Source organism: Mus musculus, chromosome 1 (genome assembly GCF_000001635.26).
Source record: "Mus musculus strain C57BL/6J chromosome 1, GRCm38.p6 C57BL/6J".
Lineage (NCBI taxonomy): Eukaryota > Metazoa > Chordata > Mammalia > Rodentia > Muridae > Mus > Mus musculus.
Window position 1 is genome coordinate 177,336,136 of NC_000067.6, and position 18,431 is coordinate 177,354,566.

The 18,431-nt window shown below is 45.2% G+C and overlaps 1 long non-coding RNA gene across 8 annotated transcripts in view; it reads left to right on the plus strand.

The window, feature by feature from the left end:
* Gm36904 overlaps window positions 1-18,431 on the plus strand; it is a 113,068-nt gene that overhangs the window by 78,455 nt on the left and 16,182 nt on the right. The window contains exon 6 of one of the 8 annotated variants that reach the window (XR_865750.1): window positions 10,470-14,767. The exons of 6 other annotated variants lie outside the window; for them this stretch is intronic. This is a non-coding gene — a long non-coding RNA (predicted gene, 36904). Of the gene's footprint in view, window positions 1-10,469; window positions 14,768-18,431 lie in introns of those variants that run through there. One more of the 8 variants, XR_865754.1, reaches the window with a different exon arrangement.

The following is an 18,431-nucleotide window of genomic DNA, read 5'->3' on the forward strand; positions in this document are numbered from 1 at the left end:
TACTGAACTAGGCTGCTGATATATCTGTAAAGTGTTTGTGAGTGGATGGTGCTGCCACGTTAACCTGTGAACTGAACTGCCAACTTCCAGACAACACAAATGGGAGTTGCTCCAAAGAATCTTTCTAAACAGGTCCACTTCCCCTGTATCCTTTCTTTCCCACTACGTATGGTGTTGGCCTAGAAGAGAGGTTAAAGTGTTTAAGAACCATTATTAAAAATAGGTTTTAAAAAAGTTAAAGTTACAAGTTTATGCCAAAGTTCTCTGGTTTGTGGAGTGAAATGGGGAATGGGAATTGTGAAATCAAAGCAACTATTCTTTCTTTGCGAACTTACATTTTCACAGTGAATAGAATTCTATTTTTCTAAAAGATGTACCTTTTCTTCCTGACAGACCTTATCAGAGTTCATAGGTTGTGGATATCCTTGCCTCAGGCAACATTCTTGTTAGTCAGATTTCATCACTGTGACAAACTAGTAAGGAAAGAAAGGTTTACTGTGACTCATAGACCCAGAGGTTCAGGTCACGGTCATTTTTCCCTGCTGTCTTGGCTCTGTGGGGATACAGTATCATGGCAGGAACATGACATAGGACAGTGGTTCTCAAGCATCCTAATGCTGTGACCCTAATACAGTTCCTCTTGTCATGGTGACCCCCAGCAATTAAATTAATTCCTTATAACTTCATAACTTTAATTTTGCTGCTCTTATGAATCATAATGTAATTTTTTTGGGGGGGAGAATGGAGGTTTGTCAAAGGGGTCATGTGGTGGCGAACACCTTTAATCCCAGCACTAGGGAGGCAGAGGCAGGTGGATTTCTGAGTTCGAGGCCAGCCTGGTCTACAAAGTGAGCTCCAGGACAGCCAGGGCTATACAGAGAAACCCTGTCTCGAAAAACCAAAAAAAAAAAAAAAAAAAAAAAAAAAAAAAAAAAAAAAAAAGATACACAGGTTGAGAACTGTTGCTGGAGAATATTCTCCCAGTATCAGGAAGGTAAAGATGGAGGAAACGGGGGTGGGGGTGGGTGGGGTGGAGTATGGATATCCCTTCCATGCCTACAGTGATCACACCCACTAACCTCAGCCATGCACCAACCAACAGCACCACAGGCTGGGGCCGAAGCATTTAACACTTGTGTCTGAGAGATATTTCAGATCTTAACTAGAGCAAGACAACAGCCAGCCCTATCCCTGCCACCTCCCACTTCCTTGTACCTTACAGAAGGCATTTCTCCCAGAAGCACTCCAGTGCTGGGGCTAGGTTGGTTCTAGAGGCCAGAGAAGTGCTTGCTTTCAACAGTGTGCAGAGAACACACAGGTTTCCAAGCCAGGGTTGCGCACAGAGTTGAGCATATTCCCCGTACCTTTGCAGAAGGATGTACATGAACACATCCTTATGGAGAATTTTAAAAACTAGTTTGGACCTGAGAAAAATCTCACCGAAATTCCTGTATGGGTCAAAACCCCTGGGGTCGCATATCAGATACTTACATTATGACTCATTACAGTAGTAAAGTTATAGAGGAGCAATGAAGTAATTTTATGGGTAGGGGAGTCACTACAACACAAGGAACTGTCTGAAAGAATTGTAGCATTAGCAAGATTGAGGCCCACTGCTGTATAGCCATGACCTGGGTAAGCAGACAATGAAGAGAGCTGGCACTTCCCCTGCTGTCCTCATACCTAATAAAAACATCATTTTCCTATTCTAGTCTAGGATATTAGCCAGAGACCCAACAGGATGCCTAGTAATTTGTTCCTAAGTTACAAGAAGTGCCTGTGGAATGCAACCTAAATTCAATATGCACCTCACTGAAAAAAAGAATTATAATAAAGGATGGGAAAGGTGAACTTGGAACAGGGGATTTTTCCCATCCTCTGTATAATCCATTATGGAGGCAGAAGTGTCTCTTATCCCAGTTACAATCCAGAAGTGCTTTCTAGGTGGCAAAGTGCTTCCAAACACTGATTTCTACATTGCTGCAAAGCCAACATTAATCACACTAAAGAAACTGGAGCTCAGAGAGAAGAAAGACCTGGGGAGGAGATGGAGCTAGAACTCACCTGAAAACCAGGGGAGTTCCCAAGCACCTGACCTCTAGCCTTGTTTTGCAAAAACAACAGAAACAGGACTCTGGGGACTTTCTCCTTTCAGTGCTGTTTGCTGGAAACCTCTAGGTTGGGCACTTATTCTGGAAATGTGAAGGTCATGGCGGGGCAGATAAACACTAAAATGTCTGCATGTAAACATACATATATGTGTACATATATGCATACGTGTGCAAACACCTGTATGCATACTCTAGTGTTATCAGCAAGAGAGGAATAATTCCGTGTATTTCACACCCGGAATTGTGTGAGATTACAGCAGTTAGTATGTAAATAGGTCTGGCACCTAGAGAAAGTCCCTTACCATTTTTTTTCCTACTGGGAGGCACCCCCACCCCCCATATTACAGACCAATAGTCGTCCCTAGAGTAGGAAATTCTCATTTTCCCCAATTCTACTCATACGAGGGAGTTTTGGACCAATTCCTGGAATCCTGGGCCCTAAGCAAATATGAGCGTGAGCTCACGTTAGTTCTTTCCCCTGGGCGCCCTTAGTGTGGATCCCAAAGAGGTTTTTGTTTGTTTGAGCAGCCCCACTTTCGCTTTTAAAGATCTTGAAGCTGTTTTCGTTGAAGAACTCAGATGGGAGGCGTTGTAGTCGCCTCTGCCTGCCCCAAGGCTCTGGCTGAGCCACTTCCTCCCCCTCATCTGAATGCATCACCACCCTCGGGCAGAGAGTGTGGGAATCGCTGCCCGCTGCTGTGTGGGCCCAGGGCCTCGCTGGAATTCGCCACCCGCCCGGCACTGCCCGGTGCACGATCGAGAGACTTAAGAGTCAGGCTGGTCTCCACGGCGGACCTGGAAAAGGGAGAGGAATTACAAGTGGCTCTGCGCTTGCAGCGAGCACAAAGAGGGGATTATGGTCCTGCTGGTGAAAGGGGGCGAGCGGCTGATAATGCGCCCCTGTGTAACCTCGCTCATTCCTCTCGTGCCTTTGAAGATTTCCGCGGGGCCAGTGCAGGAAAATCACTGGGATCAGGGGACCCGCGTGGAACTGCTCACCCCTCCCGCCTCATCCCCTGAGCTCTCTGCACCCCAGCACCCAGACTGCCCCAAACTCCGATTCAAGGAGAGGATGCTGGGTCCAACCAATGTTTTTTTGTTATTGTTTTTGTTTTGTTTGAGGGTGTGTGTGTTTTTTTTTTTTTTTTTTTTTTTTTTTTTTTTTTTTTTTTTGGTTTTTCGAGACAGGGTTTCTCTGTATAGCCCTAGCTGTCCTGGAACTCACTTTGTAGACCAGGCTGGCCTCGAACTCAGAAATCCACCTGCCTCTGCCTCCCAAGTGCTGGGATTAAAGGCGTGCGCCACCACGCCCGGCGGTGTGTGTTTTTTGAATGCTTGGGTTGACTGGCAGCCATCTGATGCAAAGACCATTCAGTGGTTCTCAACCTCCCTTTAGTCCAGTTCCTCATGTTGTGGTGACCACCCTCAACCATAAGATTGTTTTTGATGCTACATCATAACTGTAGTTTTTCCTACTGTTTGAATCATAATGTAAATAAATATCTGTTTTCCGATGGTCTCAGGCTATTCCCGTGAAAGGGTCTCACAGCTAATTCAGGCTGTTTTCGAGGCTGTTCCTGTAAAAGGTGGAGAACAGAGGCAGGTCCTGTAAATCGCACAGGGATAATGACCTCACTCTGCTGTGACCTTTGTAGGTGACCTGTCTGAAAAAGAAAGCATTTGGCTCTAGGCCTAGTAGGCACACGACCTATATTATTTTACAAGAATGAGTTGAGAAAATAATTTTAAGTAGCACTGGGATTAGAATCTTGGTCTCTGGCTTTCTTTTACACCCAAGCGAGTGAACAGAATGGAAGGCTTGTAATTAGAACTACGTGAACTCCACACCTTCTTTTCTCTTCAGGTCTGGCTGTTGTCCAGGGTCATCTCCAGCTCCTGGGCTCAACGTGTCCTCCGGCCTTTGCCTCCTCTTTCCATTGAACCTCAAGCAGGAGCCACAGCTGAAACATCAGGTCCTTTTGTGCCCCTGTCCCAATATCACCTTTGGCTGGCTACTCAGATATTGAATGAGCTGCTGTTTCTGGGTGGGAGTGGGTGGAAGTGTAAGAAAAGGTGTGTCAACTCTGTGTGAGACACTCAGGCTTTTGCTTGACATTTTCAGTGTCTGAGTAGGGTAGGAGAGTTATAACTTCCTATTTCCTGGCACGTTCCAGCAGGTCCTGAGAGGAGGGCAGAGATGACAGGCTGTGGGCAGCAGGGGAGGAACAAGGAGCAGGCAGGAAAGGGTTGAGGCTAACTTGCTGAGGGCTGGGCAGAGGTCCTGCTCCACAATCCATACCTCGGCTTCAAGCTTATAAACAAAGACAAAGTATTCCTACCTTATGCTAATGTTCCAACTGGGCCCGATTATGTTATTTGCTACAATAAAACCAGTTGGACCCAACAAAAGCCAGGAAGTAATCCTTTAGGTCTGACAAACATGAAACCTATTCTGTAGTGTAGCCAAGAATAAAACATTATTCCGTGGAACCTTCTATCTAATTCATCTTCCCCTCGGGCAACTAGTGAGAAGTCAGCAGAAAACTCAGTTTCATTTCAGCGTGAACTTGAGCGAACACCCATCCCTCTAGTTTGGGCTTCTTCATATGGAAACTGGGGGGGAAATTATCAATCAACCAAAATTGATTAGTCAATCAGGTGTGACATCACATGCCCGCAGTTCCAACAGTCAGGAGGCAGAGGCAAAGGGATTATAGTGAGTTTGAGGCTAGCCTGGGCTACATACTGAGATCCTGTTTCAAAAACAAAACCTTCAAAGATAAAAAAGATTGAACACCTGTAATGTGGCAGTTACAAAGCCGGACACTAGGGATTTAGAATTCAAGAGGAACTTACATTCAAGTGTGGGACATAAATAAGTGAGGGACAAAGAGAATTCTATATAATGGAAGTGTCATGCTAGAAGTTACCAGGCCAACAGAGCGGAAACAACAAGAAGTGGTAACAGTTCTCACACTCATCTATGCTGTATATGCTACCTGCCTGTTACTTAGTATCCATATTGGTTAGCAGATCAGCTGCCGAGATATCCCAGAGCTTGTGTCCAGGTAACCCTAGCAAACTGCTCAGGTGCTGTCTCCCATGCTCCCTCTCCTATTACCACAGGAAGAAGGCTGGGGACAGTGTACTAAGATACTTTTTAGACTGAGAAGTGTTCTCGTAGCTTCTATTACAGAGTGCTATTATAATTGCTCTATTTTGTCATTGTTGCCACATGCTTAACAATAATTTGTCTAAAAATCAGAAGTGTGTTGACATTGTAGCAAATATCGGAAATAATCAACTTAATTAATTGATTAAGTAGATTAATTTGGACTTCCAGTTTCAGAGACTTCAGCATGTGATGCTTCTGGACTCCTCGTGTGGTACTGTACCGTTGGGAGTGGGTGGTACACAGAGCTGGTCACTTTGTAGGAAAGCTGTGAAAAAGATAGGAAGTGGAAGGAACTGTGTTCCAATATCCCCTTTCAGGGCACACCTATAAGGACTTAGGATCTAGTACAGTCTCCTAAAGCTCCATCTAGCCCCTCCATAGTGATGCCCAATAGCTTTAAGGACTGTGAAACAACTCTCGACCATGTGGCCCTTTGGGAACATTCCAGATCTAAATTTTAGCAGAAAGGACCACTTACTTCTGTTGCACGCCAGAACATTAGTCTGCACCTGCGGAGGATTTGAGTTTCTAGATAAATCAGCTGGGTTGTTTGTTTGTTTGTTTGTTTTTGTTTTGTTTTGTTGGTTACTTTTGAGACAGGGTTTCTCTGTGTAGCTCTGGCTGTCCTGGAACTCACTTTGTAGACCAGGCTGGCCTTGAACTCAGAAATCCTCCTGCCTCTGCCTCCCAAGTGCTGGGATCAAAGGCATGTGTCACCACTGCCCGGCTCAGCTGTTTGTTTGTTAGTTTGTTTCCTTCATGTAACTATATGTTCATAGTTTTAAAAGATGGTTGATGGAGAAATTACTGTTAGGAAGACTTGGATAATTTTTCCTCAAAAACAAAAGACATACCAAGCCTGCCATGCTAAGGAAAAATAACTGACAATATTTGTTGCCAATAATCAGGATCAAGTTTCCAAGTAAACATGAAACCCTTGGAAAATATTTATTTTCCACTCTGAACTTGGAGAGTTCCAATGCTTTTTTTTTTTTTTTTCTTTTTCTTGACGAGGCCGACATTGAGATTAGTGCATTTGATTTTGACTGGGTGTAATGAGATGTGTCAACATCTGAGAGATCAGCGAAGTACTGTTTTCTAAATAACTTTAACTAGTGCATCATGTTACAAAATCTGGAATGAGAGAAAGAGCCATCCTAAGTGTGGGCCTGGCAATATAGTTTAATATCATAAGTAGAAAAAGTCATAGACATGATTGACTTCAGATTTCACACTGCCATCAGCCACTTGTATATCAAAGAAGAATATGTAGCTATCTGAAAGGGCGAATATATCACTTACTTTTCTAACCACATAACTCTACAAAGCCAGATTTTCTTCAGTTACTTCAACTAACATGATGTATTCCAGCAGGCTGCATGGTGAAGACACTGTGGACTGCAGATTTGTCCTCTCTGAATGGACATAGAAAGAGAACTGAAAAAAACTCCTTAAGTCATCTTCTGGACAAATATGGTCTTTTTTATCATAAGAATATGTCGCTTCACAATGGAATATTTATTGTTATCTTAAATGGAGGGGCACGTTCATTTGTTTTGCATTCCTTATATGGAAATATTAGTAAATATCACCTACATAAAACACAATATCTTCTTAAAGTATAAAGGTCTTGTACAGTCTTCAGAATACTTGTGAGCCCTGAAATAAGTGATTCTCTGCATGACTCTTTTGGAAGTGGGGATGTCTGTGCTGAGGCTTAAAGGAAGAATTTTCTAGGAGAGAAGATGAGAAAATAAAAGGTTAAAGGTGGGAAGGGCCTGCGTGTAAGAGGAAGAAAAGTCTGCTACGCAGGTTTACAGAGATTATTAACTTAAATGAAAAATGCACATGCGACTCCTTGGCCCTGTGCCCAGCACATGGTGTGTGATGAACTGCTGATGAGAATCAGGTTCTGTGCAGGCTGCACACTCGTGGCTGGAGCCTGGCGGTGGGACTCATACATTTGGGGCTCATTGGCAGCTCTTCTAGGCTATTGGGTGGTGGAGTCTTTAATCACCTTTCTGTATCCCTTGGTTTTTCTTGCAAAATTTATGTTTGGAAGAGTCGCCTTCAGTTTCTACACCCTGCCAGCTCTGATTTCCTGCCTCTGTACAGCAGTGAGAGTAAGCTGTGTGTCCATCACACACGGGCTTTTATAAAGTTCTGAGGAAAAGCATTTCTGTGTCTTTCTTTCTCTCTTTCTCTCTTTCTCTCTCTCTCTCTTTCTTTCTTTCTTTCTTTCTTTCTTTCTTTCTTTCTTTCTTTCTTTCTTCCTTCCTTCCTTCCTTTCTTTCTCTCTCTCTCTTTTCTTTCTTTCTTTCTTCCTTCCTTTCTTTCTCTCTCTCTCTTTTCTTTCTTTCTTTCTTTCTTTCTTCCTTCCTTCCTTTCTTTCTCTCTCTCTTTTCTTTCTTTCTTTCTTTCTTTCTTTCTTTCTTTCTTTCTTTCTTTCTTTCTTTCTTTCTTTCCAAGCATGCAGGCATGAGTTTAGTCACTGTCCTTAAAACTTATGATCTTAATAAATTAGGGAAATAAAATATGCTATTTTTAAAACTTATGTATATGTGTGCTTGTTTGCATATTTGCATGTGCATATGGCTATTCTCAGATCCAGAAGATGGAGTCAGATCCCCTAGGACTAGAGTTACAGGTGGTAGTGAGCTGTCTGGTGAGAGTGCTGAGAATAAACTCAGTTCCTCTGCAGGAGCAGCAGGTGCTCTTAACCTCTGAACCGTTATGTCTTTCAAGGGCACACCCCATGAGCAGAAGACTTCCTACTAGCTGTACCTCCCAATACTGCAAGCAGAGAACCAGTCCTTTAACACGTGCATGTGCGTGCGTGTGTGTGGGCCTTTAGGGAATTCCAGCAGTAAGGGCTGGTTTGGACCATTCTTTCCCCTCCCACAGATTCAAAACTTAAGCTCCACCACAAGACAGCTGAATATAACTTTACTGAAGTGGAGTTGAAACGTCATGGTTGACATTTTTAAATTTCTCCACATAATTCCATGGTCACTTAGAGTTGACAACTACTAGTACACAAATTTTGCTGCTACCCTGGACCCCATCCTATTATAATTTCCAGTCCCAGTTCCCATCTGTCCCTATGTTTGTTTGGTTTCCAGTCCTTGTGTCTATGAAGCATCTTCTTTCAGAAGCCTTTTTACTGAATGTATCAATTCAACGTGGCTTTGGTTTTACGGCAGGGTCTTGCTCTATGGCACTGGGCTCTGTAGGGTCAAAGTTAAGAAGCATTCTTTCCTCTCCTAATGTGGGCCTCAGCAGCTCTGCTCCCAAGCTCTCACGTCCATTGCTACTTAAGGCGTAGAAGGGCATGCTTGTTCCTAGGTTCTCAGGACCAAGAACTCACTGTTCTCATCCATGAGTTGACAGCCACTCCATTGCCTATGCTCAAGTGCTTCAGCAAAGAATGGAGGGGCAGGCCTATCATCCCAGCATCTCTGGAGGCTAAGGTAAGGGAATTTTCAAACCAGGAATTTGAGGCTATCCTGACAACACAGTGGAACTCAGTCAACCAGTCAGTCAATCAATCATCAATCAGTCAGTCAGGGACTGGCAAGGTGACTTAGTAGTTAAAGATACCACTGCATCAACATGAGGTTGATGCTCACATAGTAGAAGGAGCTGACTCCTGCTAGTTGTCACCTGACCTACCTACATGTACTCACCTATAATAATAATAATAATAATAATAATAATAATAATAATAAATACTTAAACTGCATCTTCATCTTCTTGGTGGCAGTAGTTGTGCAGAGACAGAAAGCTTGCACAAACAGTTCTCCCCCCCCCCAGCCTCATTTTTCTACTGGAGATCGAACCCAGGGCCTTGGTTATACTATGCATGTCCCCTACCACTGAGCTACACTCCCAACCTTGCTAACAGGAAGGTCTTTGATTTACTGGAGCAAAACTACTCTGAATTGAGCCAAGGTTTGGTGACTACAGCACACAGTAACTGGAGACTCAAATAAGCAAAAGATCTGCATGAATATGGAAGGGGAAAAATGATGGACTGGGGAGGAGGGCAGTGTGGCCAAAGTACATTGTGGACTTATGAAGATGTTCTCGTGATAGGCACCAGTAGAAATATCTCTAAGACAGACAGTCAGAGCCGCTGGACTCGTACAGCAGCATTCCGTCCCTCTGGTTGTTCTAGCATTTTCCACTCTCCTTTCTCCGTGAGCACAGGCTGTCAAAGCTCCTCCCTGTCTCCTCCAGGTCAACAGATCTAGCAGGCACACAGAGTGATGGGTTATCTACTGTATATTTGGCCAAGTGTAAAAGGGAACTTACAATTTTGTGGTCAGTTTATTTTCACCCTGTTCATTCTCGGGGTGAGGGGAGCACAACTTTCACCTCATTGATTTCCTGTGCTCATTGACTTGAAGGCTGCTGTTAGCAGGAGCTTGCTCCACAGCCTTTCCAGGCATCTTTTCTATGCCTTGGCAATTCTCTGCTTTTGGCTTGAATGTGTTCGGGCTCAATTGGGTGGCATGTATCCTCAGTGAGACACTGGTCTTTTCAGTAGACATGCTCTAAATTCTACAGTCTTCCATAGGTGAAATCTGAAAGGATCTTACAGATTATTCTAGTCTAGCTCTTCCTTTAAACATGTAAGCACCAAAGGCGAGTGAGGGTAAAGAGGTCATGTGACTGGAATAAAGAGCAGAGTTAGATAGGAAGGAAGGAAGGAAGGAAGGAAGGAAGGAAGGAAGGAAGGAAGGAAGGAAAGAAGGAAGGGATTGGGGGAGATGAAGAGAGAAGGAAGATGAGAAAAGGAGGGGAAGGGTAAACCGAGGAAGAGGGAGAGAATAGAGATAAACTATATCAGTCAGGATGGTTTTGGCTGTGAGTAACAACACTCAATTCAAAGTGGCTTTATGAAATAATTGCATCTATTATTGCACACACCAGGAAGACCTGAGTCAAGCAGCCTTCTAGTATAATACAATTAGAGTTCTGATTCCTCTTCTCCAGGATTCCTCACTCCACCTTCCCACCTCTCGATTTCCCATGTGTCACCTGGTTTAATGGAGGAAGAGGTTGAGCAGGATTCCATTGGGAAGAAGAAAGGAGGGATGGGCCACTCCATCCCAGGGACCATTGGCACAAAGCCACATGCAGTAAAGAGTAGATGACATGCTGTTATTTCTGCTTATCAGGGCCTGGTGACCTGTGGGATTAACAACCTGTGTTGAACTTGGCCCATGTTGTGGAAGGAAGGGGCAAAGTGGGGGAGGAAACCAGCACAGCGCCTGTGGAAATTCTTCTTCACACTGAGAATGGCCAGGACGGAAGAAACACGAGGAAGCTCTCAGATCTGACTTGCATGCCTGAGGCATGAGCTAGGTGGAAACTTCAGCTCCAGTAGGAACCATTGCTACCCGGAAGGACTATTTGGGGCTAGCCTAGACCTGAAGGAAGATTAACGACTTCACCTGGAAATTCTCCCCTTGAATTAACCAAAATCCGCTGCTGCCAAGAGTCTGTCTTTCTCAGAGGAAAGTTGGCAAGATGCGCCACCCTTAGAGTGACCCACATGCTTGCTGTGCTCCTGGGTCTTGCCTTTCCTCTTTGTTCTGAAGGTTTTATATATTACCTTGCAGGAAGGCTAATCTCAGGGCGGAGTTCTTTCCCTGGTACAAGGCTTTGTTTCCACTCTAGGCCATTACTGTAGGAACTTTTTACAATTTTAAACATTGTCATTGTGTGTCTGCATTCCGTTATACTGCACTGCCCTGGTCCTCCGCTGCTCCAGTGGGTGTGTTTGGTGGGGGAATTCTTTGAGGTTTGTGGAGAGCATTTTGGAGAAGTGTAGTTAGATAATGTCCTGGTTCTCAGGGATCCTTTTTTAAAGCATTGCCATTTTCACATTAATCATCCTGTTTCTGAAGCACAGACAAAAGTTTCACAGCTTTTCTGCTGGGTCTGGGGAGGGGCTGCTTCTAGGAGTGCTCCTCCAGTCTGGAGAGGCAGCTTCGGGCTGAGTTGTGGGGGCGGTGTGGAAAAGCTTTTGGCTCCTGAATTACAATAAGGATTTGAATCAAGAGAGCCCACAAAGATTCTGCCCAGAAAGCTGTTCCACTCTCAGTTTCTTTTTTGGGAAGTGAGGCCCCAAGTATTAATGTCTTACCGCCCCACCCCCCCCACCCCCACCCCCGAATTCATTTTGCAAGTGGAGTACACAAAGAGGGGAGACTTGGAAAGTTCTTTCCCCGGCCCCATCTTCACCCCTACCCTATAACTTAAGTTCTCAGGAGTTTGAGGAGTCTGTGCTGACTTCCTGTGATACTGTTTTCTTTTTAATTTTTAAATGTGCTTTAACTTGTGTGTGTTTGCTTGCACACATGTGCACACACATGAGTGCAAGTATTGGATAGGTGTACAAGGGTACCAGAGGCGTCAGATCTTTCTAAAGCTGGAGTTAGAGGCTGTTGTGAACTGCCCAATGTGGGTGCTGGGAACAGAACTCTGATCTTCTGGAAAAGAAGTGATCTTCACTGCTGGTCTCTATCTCCATCTCTGCCCTGCTCCACCTCCACTTCTGCTTTAAGAACTGGAATGTTCTGCCGTTCTCCTAGGCTGGTTGGAAGAACTTGTTTACTTGCAAAGGCCCCCGTCAGCATCTTTCTGGCCAATGTTCTGTTTTCTCAGCTTTCTCTAATGTCTAGCCCCAGGTCCTAGAATCAGTCCTGATGATGAAAAGATGACTGTAGACTTCAGCAGTATTGAATGAAGGATGTCAAGACTTCTATAGACTCAACATGCAACACAGTGCCATGTCTGCTAACCTTTCAGGACCAACTGTCCTTTGTTGTCCTATGACTCCTGACTTCTTGCATGCCCTCCAGCCACTACATCCTGAGCTATACCTGTGCCTCTCATCCACCAAGGCCACTGGCCTGTTCTGCCACCTCTTTCTTTAATAGTGTCAACTAAGCCCTATCCTGCCCTGAGCCCCAGCCTGCTGGATGGATTTCTTCACACCACTGTGGTGAGTTCTGTTGGACTGGCCTCGTGGGGCTCACTCATGTGTACCCGACTGAGGGTATGCCTGGGTTTGCCACCATATTGATGGCTTTTTGCATCCTGCCTGAAAGGCCCTTTGGTACAGTATCTCAAGCCAATGGTTAAACCACGAGGGCTGTCGGCACCTAGCCAGGAATGGCGTGTTGCAAGGAATTCAGACATCCCACCAAGCCTTGTCTCGGGAACCCAATGTAGAATGCTTTATATAAGTATTCTCATTATGTTTTGAAAATGTGTGTATGTAGATGCTTCTGTATCTAATTTAATTAGAGAAGGCTCTATTTAAAAGCATGACTGAATTCATGACAGCTTTTTATCACTGTGCGTCTTCTCCATTGATCAGTGGGTGCCAAAAATACAAGCGTAACAACATAAGATGAAGTCGAAGCTGAGAGCCGGTCTGTGTTTGTCATTTCCCTCCCTCACCGCCCTCAGAGGTGCTGATTTCCTTGGGTTGCAACATTCTGCCCGCAGTACAGAGCTCCTAAGACATCCTTTATTCTGGACTGGCGAGATGGCTCAGTGGGTGAAAGTGCCAATCACACAAACCCGATGACCTGATTCGATCTCCAGATCTTACAGCAGAAGGGGACAGTTAGCTCCGACTTCCCGATGCAGGCCGTGGCCGTACACCCATGAGCCCACGCATGCATGCATGCACGCCCACACACACATTTTTCTACATTAAATGCAAAGCTTGCTGAAAATTTTCCTTCTAGGTACAGTTGGCAGGGGTGTCGGGGTGAATCCCTGCTGAACAATTGCCACAGTTGTCTACAGATGTTATCCTGTCCTGAGTTAGGGTACCTGCCACAGCTGCCTCCTGGTAAGGGCTCCAGGGAGGGACAACTATCGACTGGAAGTATCCCTCCGAGAAGGCTCCTGCCTAGTTGCCTGGTCTCTGGCCTATGGTACTGATGAATGGGTCCTTTGAAGGTAGGCAGGTGACACATCACTGTCTTGGCAGTGTAGGGGTACTGAGATCCCAGCACTATCCTCTCTCTCTAGTTTTACTTCCTGAGTACTGTGAGGTGGCCTGACCTCTTATGATGTTCTGTGCTACCATAGGCCCAAAGCAACAGAACTAAGCAATGATGGACCAACGCCTCAAACCATGATCTACAATAATCCATTTCCTTCTTTTAGTTAGTTGATCCTCTCATCCATGACTTTGGAGCTGAGTGACAATTTGCCCTGAAAGCAACATAACCTTCCGATGGCCCTCTGAGGTTACTGTTGTGGGTCAAGGCTATAGCAGAGGAAAAAGTGGAGAAGTCTCTCTGCTTCTCCCTCTCAGGCCCTGAGAAGCTGTTGAAGGGGACTGTCTGACTGCCCTGCCTCCTCACTGAGGATGGGGAAGACTTGTGGAAATGGAGCCTATGTCTGAGAACCAAATACGCCATGGGAAAGATGAACTTGGTAAGACCATTTAATTGACACGGGTGAGTTGCCCTTGGCTAGCCTGTGCTGGCTCACAGAGTAAGTGCGCCAGAGCTAGCCCTTTTGAGAAATCATAAGCAGCAGACAACATTGGGCGTGGCACCCCCCCACACACACCCCCTGTGTGCCCAAGGAGGAAACTTCTGTGCTCGGAGACTCCTGTCACAACCAGTTCCCCGTGAATCCTGCCTGCCATAAGTGCTTTACCACAGCTCAAGACAAGGATCTGTACCTTCTTGTGTACTGTGGGAACAGCTTGAAAAAAGGAATGATGCCTGCTGTTCTCATGGTGATAACAACTCTCCCCCAGATGTCAGGGGAGGGGTTTACCCAGAGCTAGAAACTGTGTTTTGTATTATGGATTCCTGTACAGTAAAGACAGTCATGGTGCATACCTCTGCAGCCTGTGGTCTGAAGGAAAGTACAGAGGGGAAAGTAAATAAATGCATATGTAATTACATATTCTGAGAAGGAAGTGCACTGTGCACAGGGAAAGGCCGAGGAGTCCTTTTAGAGAGCGTGGGGAGACTGTTTGTAAGGAAGTGGTATTTAATACTTAGTTATGCAGGATCAGAAGGCACCAGCCTCTGCCTGCATGTGGGGTTAAGAGTCATTTGTGCTGAGAGAGAACAATGTTCCAATGTCCTGTGGTAAGAAAGCACCTTCTTCCGTGAGAACTTTAATAACCTTATAGAGAGGAGGCCGGAGGAGTTACCTCTCCCTGACAGTCAGTGCTGGGAGGATTGCCCACATGAAGACAGATTAATCGAGTAGTAGAAGTTAACTAGAAATTGTGAGCTTAGTCAAAAGTTATTGTATCAAACATAGGTACAAAGCCCCGGGAGTCTCACTAAATGGGCTGACCTTGAATTTTACTGCCATCTTTCCTATTAAGACTTCCATTAGAGGTGTGCTTCCCTTCACTACAGATGGATTATCAGGACACCTGCTTTAAAACAAAAACTGAGAGGGAAAAAGAGAGAGAGAAAGAGTGAGAATGAGAGCTCTGTATTCTCAGTGGGAGAGAGAAAGACTAGCAAGAGGATGCCCCAGGAAAACAAAACAGAGAGTCCAGGCAGAGACAAAGCTCTTATCTGTGCAATCCCACGATCTGGTCAAGAAAAGCCCAGCAAGATCAGAGACTGGTCTTGATGTGTGATAAGTAGACATGAGGCAGAAAAGACCACTGTTGGGGTAGGGGGTAGGGGGGCTGGGAAAAACCAAAGGAATTGGATTCGGAGGGTCTATGTTGCTATTCTGAAAAGAACTGTTAATGCATAGGACCTTTATTCAAGACCAGAGACAGACATTGGAAAGTATATCTATTCATAAAAATATATGAGCATCTTACTGTTACCCATACAAAATCGCCAAGGATCTTTCTGGAGTCTTACAAGCTTTCTAGGCAAACAAGGGACCCTGAGACTAAAACTTGGTCTTCCTCCTACTCTGTGTGCATATGACTGGGTCATCTGTGTCTGCAAAATCCCTTATTCAAGGCCAAACAACAGGACAAAAAGGTAAATGTTGTTTTCTGTGGTGAGCCCCTGCCTTGGTGACAGGGAGACACCAAAGAGTAGAATGGGATAGGCCAGAGAGGCCACCAGCTCAGCCATGGATTGTGGCATGCAGAAAGGGTGATGCGTGTGAAGTGTCCTCTCCCTCAGCCTGCTTAACTTAGCATTCTGCTTGGCTTCCTTTATAAAAAGGAAAGCCCGGGCTGGAGAGATGGCTCAGTGGTTAAGAGCACCAACTGCTCTTCCGAAGGTCCTGAGTTCAAATCCCAGCAACCACATGGTGACTCACAACTATCCATAATGAGACCTGATGCCCACTTCTGGTGCATCTGAAGACAGCTACAGTGTACTTAGATATAACAATAAATAAATCTTAAAAAAAAAAAAAGGAAAGCCCATCCTTGTTGGTAGTCACACTGTGATAGGTTTGCCCTTAGCTCCACAAAGTACAATGCATATAACCTTCATCTGGTAAATAAATAAACGAAACTGAAAAATGAACCTGTCCACCTCTGCCCAGCCTCACCTAAGAAGAGCAATACTATAATATGCCCAAGTGGCTATGACCATGGGGAAATGTTTCCATGGCCCTGTCTACGCGGGCCCGTGTCCTCAGCTGTCCCCAACCGTGTCCCCTTCCCTGCTTATGATTGGTTTGTCTAAGTCAATCCCCAAACCTAGCTCTATCCTTTCTGCTTTTCCTCTGGAAACATAGGCCTCCCAAGTGAACTCTCAGACCCTTGCTGACTTGTGAGACAATTGCTTCAAGAAAAACCTCAATGGAGTGAATGATCCTGACTGGGAAGGCGAGCCTCAGGCACTGACTTTCCTAGAAAGTTTACTGAGCATGTGCGATGCACAGACACTGAGGGAGGTCCCAGGGGTCCAAGGACAAGTAAAAGATGGCTTCTGCATGTGGAGGTGGCCTTCACCCAGTTGGGAAGGTAGATTTGGTGATCCGTAGGGCATGCTCAGGGCATTTGTGAAAAGCATTCTGGGAAGAAGGCAGGGAACGAGCATTGAATGTTGAGGCTCACGGGGCAGCCAGCAGTTGACAGGACACTGAAGGAGGAGCTTCACCCCAGGGCGGGGGTGGGGACGGGCACAGTTGGGGACAGGCACAGCTCAATGCTTTACACTTTGCTCTGGATCAGATTTCTGAGGCTGTGTTTCAGTTTGGTTTTCTTTTAATGAATTGATTATTTTATTTTCTGTTTCTTCCTGGTAGGTTTTGAGATTAAGACTCATGTGTTCTTCCTGGTGTAAGACTCATGCAAGACCTTAGATCTGTTTCCTTACACACACACACACACACACACACACACACACCTACCTACAATATTTTTAGCCACAGCATAAGAAAAGAGTAACTTTTGTATATCAAGTACATCTTGGGAACGACAAACACATCATGAAAATTCATGATTTTTTTTTTCCCATTGCCTAAAATACCATTTAAACCACAAACCACAAGTGAGTAACTGGGAATGGTGGCCTATACTTAGATAATCCCGGCACTTGGGAGACTGAGATATGTGGAGAGCCGTGCCGCGAGCAATCGCCGTTATAAGATGGCGCTGGCTTCCACTGCGCCTAACTAGTAAGCAAGCCTTATGCGCAAGTGGGAGAGTGAACTCACGTCTAGTCACTGCCCATCTCGCGGCATAGTAATGGGGTGATGGGCGAGCAACGAATCAGGAGCTGTCACGCCACATCAGGTGCTGAAACGTCATGCTGCAGGCTATATGAGCAGCGCCATTTTCCTGGTTCGGGGTCTTCCCTCCTGATAAGTAAGCAATAAAAGCTTTGTCACAGAAGATTCCGGTTGTCCTGAGTGTGTTCTTGCCGGCGGGGACCAAGGCTCGGGATAGAGATAGGAGGATGGCTGTGAGTTTGAGGTCAGCCTGGGCTACATAGTGAGTTTCAGGCCAATAGGACCCCATCTCTAAAATCAGCAGGACCAGTGAGATGGTTCCGTGAGAAAAGTTACTTGTCTCACAAGCTTCATGGGCTGAGTTTGCACTTTGGAATTCATGTAGAGGTGGAAGGGCAGTCCCCAAAAAGTTGTCCTTTGATTTCTACAAGCATGAAGTGGCTGTGTGTGCCTGCACTCACACATATACACAACACCCACATCCACACACACACACACACACACACACACACACACACACACACACAAAATACATTTTAAATTAAAATTCATCAAGAACAAAACAAGGATCATTAAATCATTAGCTTCGTTGCCCTCTACAAGAGGTCATACACAAAACTCCCAGCTACCTTGGGCTTGACCAAGGCATACCTTATCACAGAACTCTGCCCTGATACTGCTCATTAGGGGCTATCTTCTTGCTCTTAATTGATAAGCACCTAGATTGGAGTTACATCATGGAGTCATGGCTGAATGGTAGAAAAAGTGACTCCAATTTTCTCCTGAGTCCTAATTTCATAGCAAGCAGTGAGGCTGGTTCTGAGGAAGCTGAAGGAGTGGCAGTCAGCTTTCTATGACTGTAACAAAATAGCCAAGCTAATCAGATTGCAAGGAAAGAAGGTTACTATGAATCACAGATTTAGAGGACTTAGTTTAAGGCACAGATTCATTGCTTTTGGATATGTGGCAAGACAACTATTACTATTACTGGCATGTGTAAGAGATGAGGAGGAAGAGTCTAGAATCTCACAGACAACATAAGACCTCTCACTAGTTCCCATGCTTAGGGTCTTCCCCACCTCCCAAGAGGGTCGTGCTGAGGTACAAGCCTTTCACACATGAGTCTGCAGGAGACACTCAAAATCCAAACCAGATTCCCTTCAGCTGGGTTATGTAAGCACCTACTGTGTGTCCACTGTTCAACCCAAGAGCAGTTGCTGGGCTGTAAACATCAGTGTGAACTTAGCTCTATCCTGTGCGCTGTGTTTCGGCAGTGAGGGTCCTACACATCTGCAAAGGCAGTCTGCACTCAAAGCATTACTGCTGCGGGGGGAACAGAGAACTGTTTCTGTTTCTACCTTCATGTCAGCAAAGTTCTCCAACCCAGTGCCATCGCATCCCATGTCTAGCTCTGTTAGTCTTCACCAATCCGAACACAGTTGATCTGCTTGTTAAATGTTTCAAATGAAGCTTAAGTTGTGACT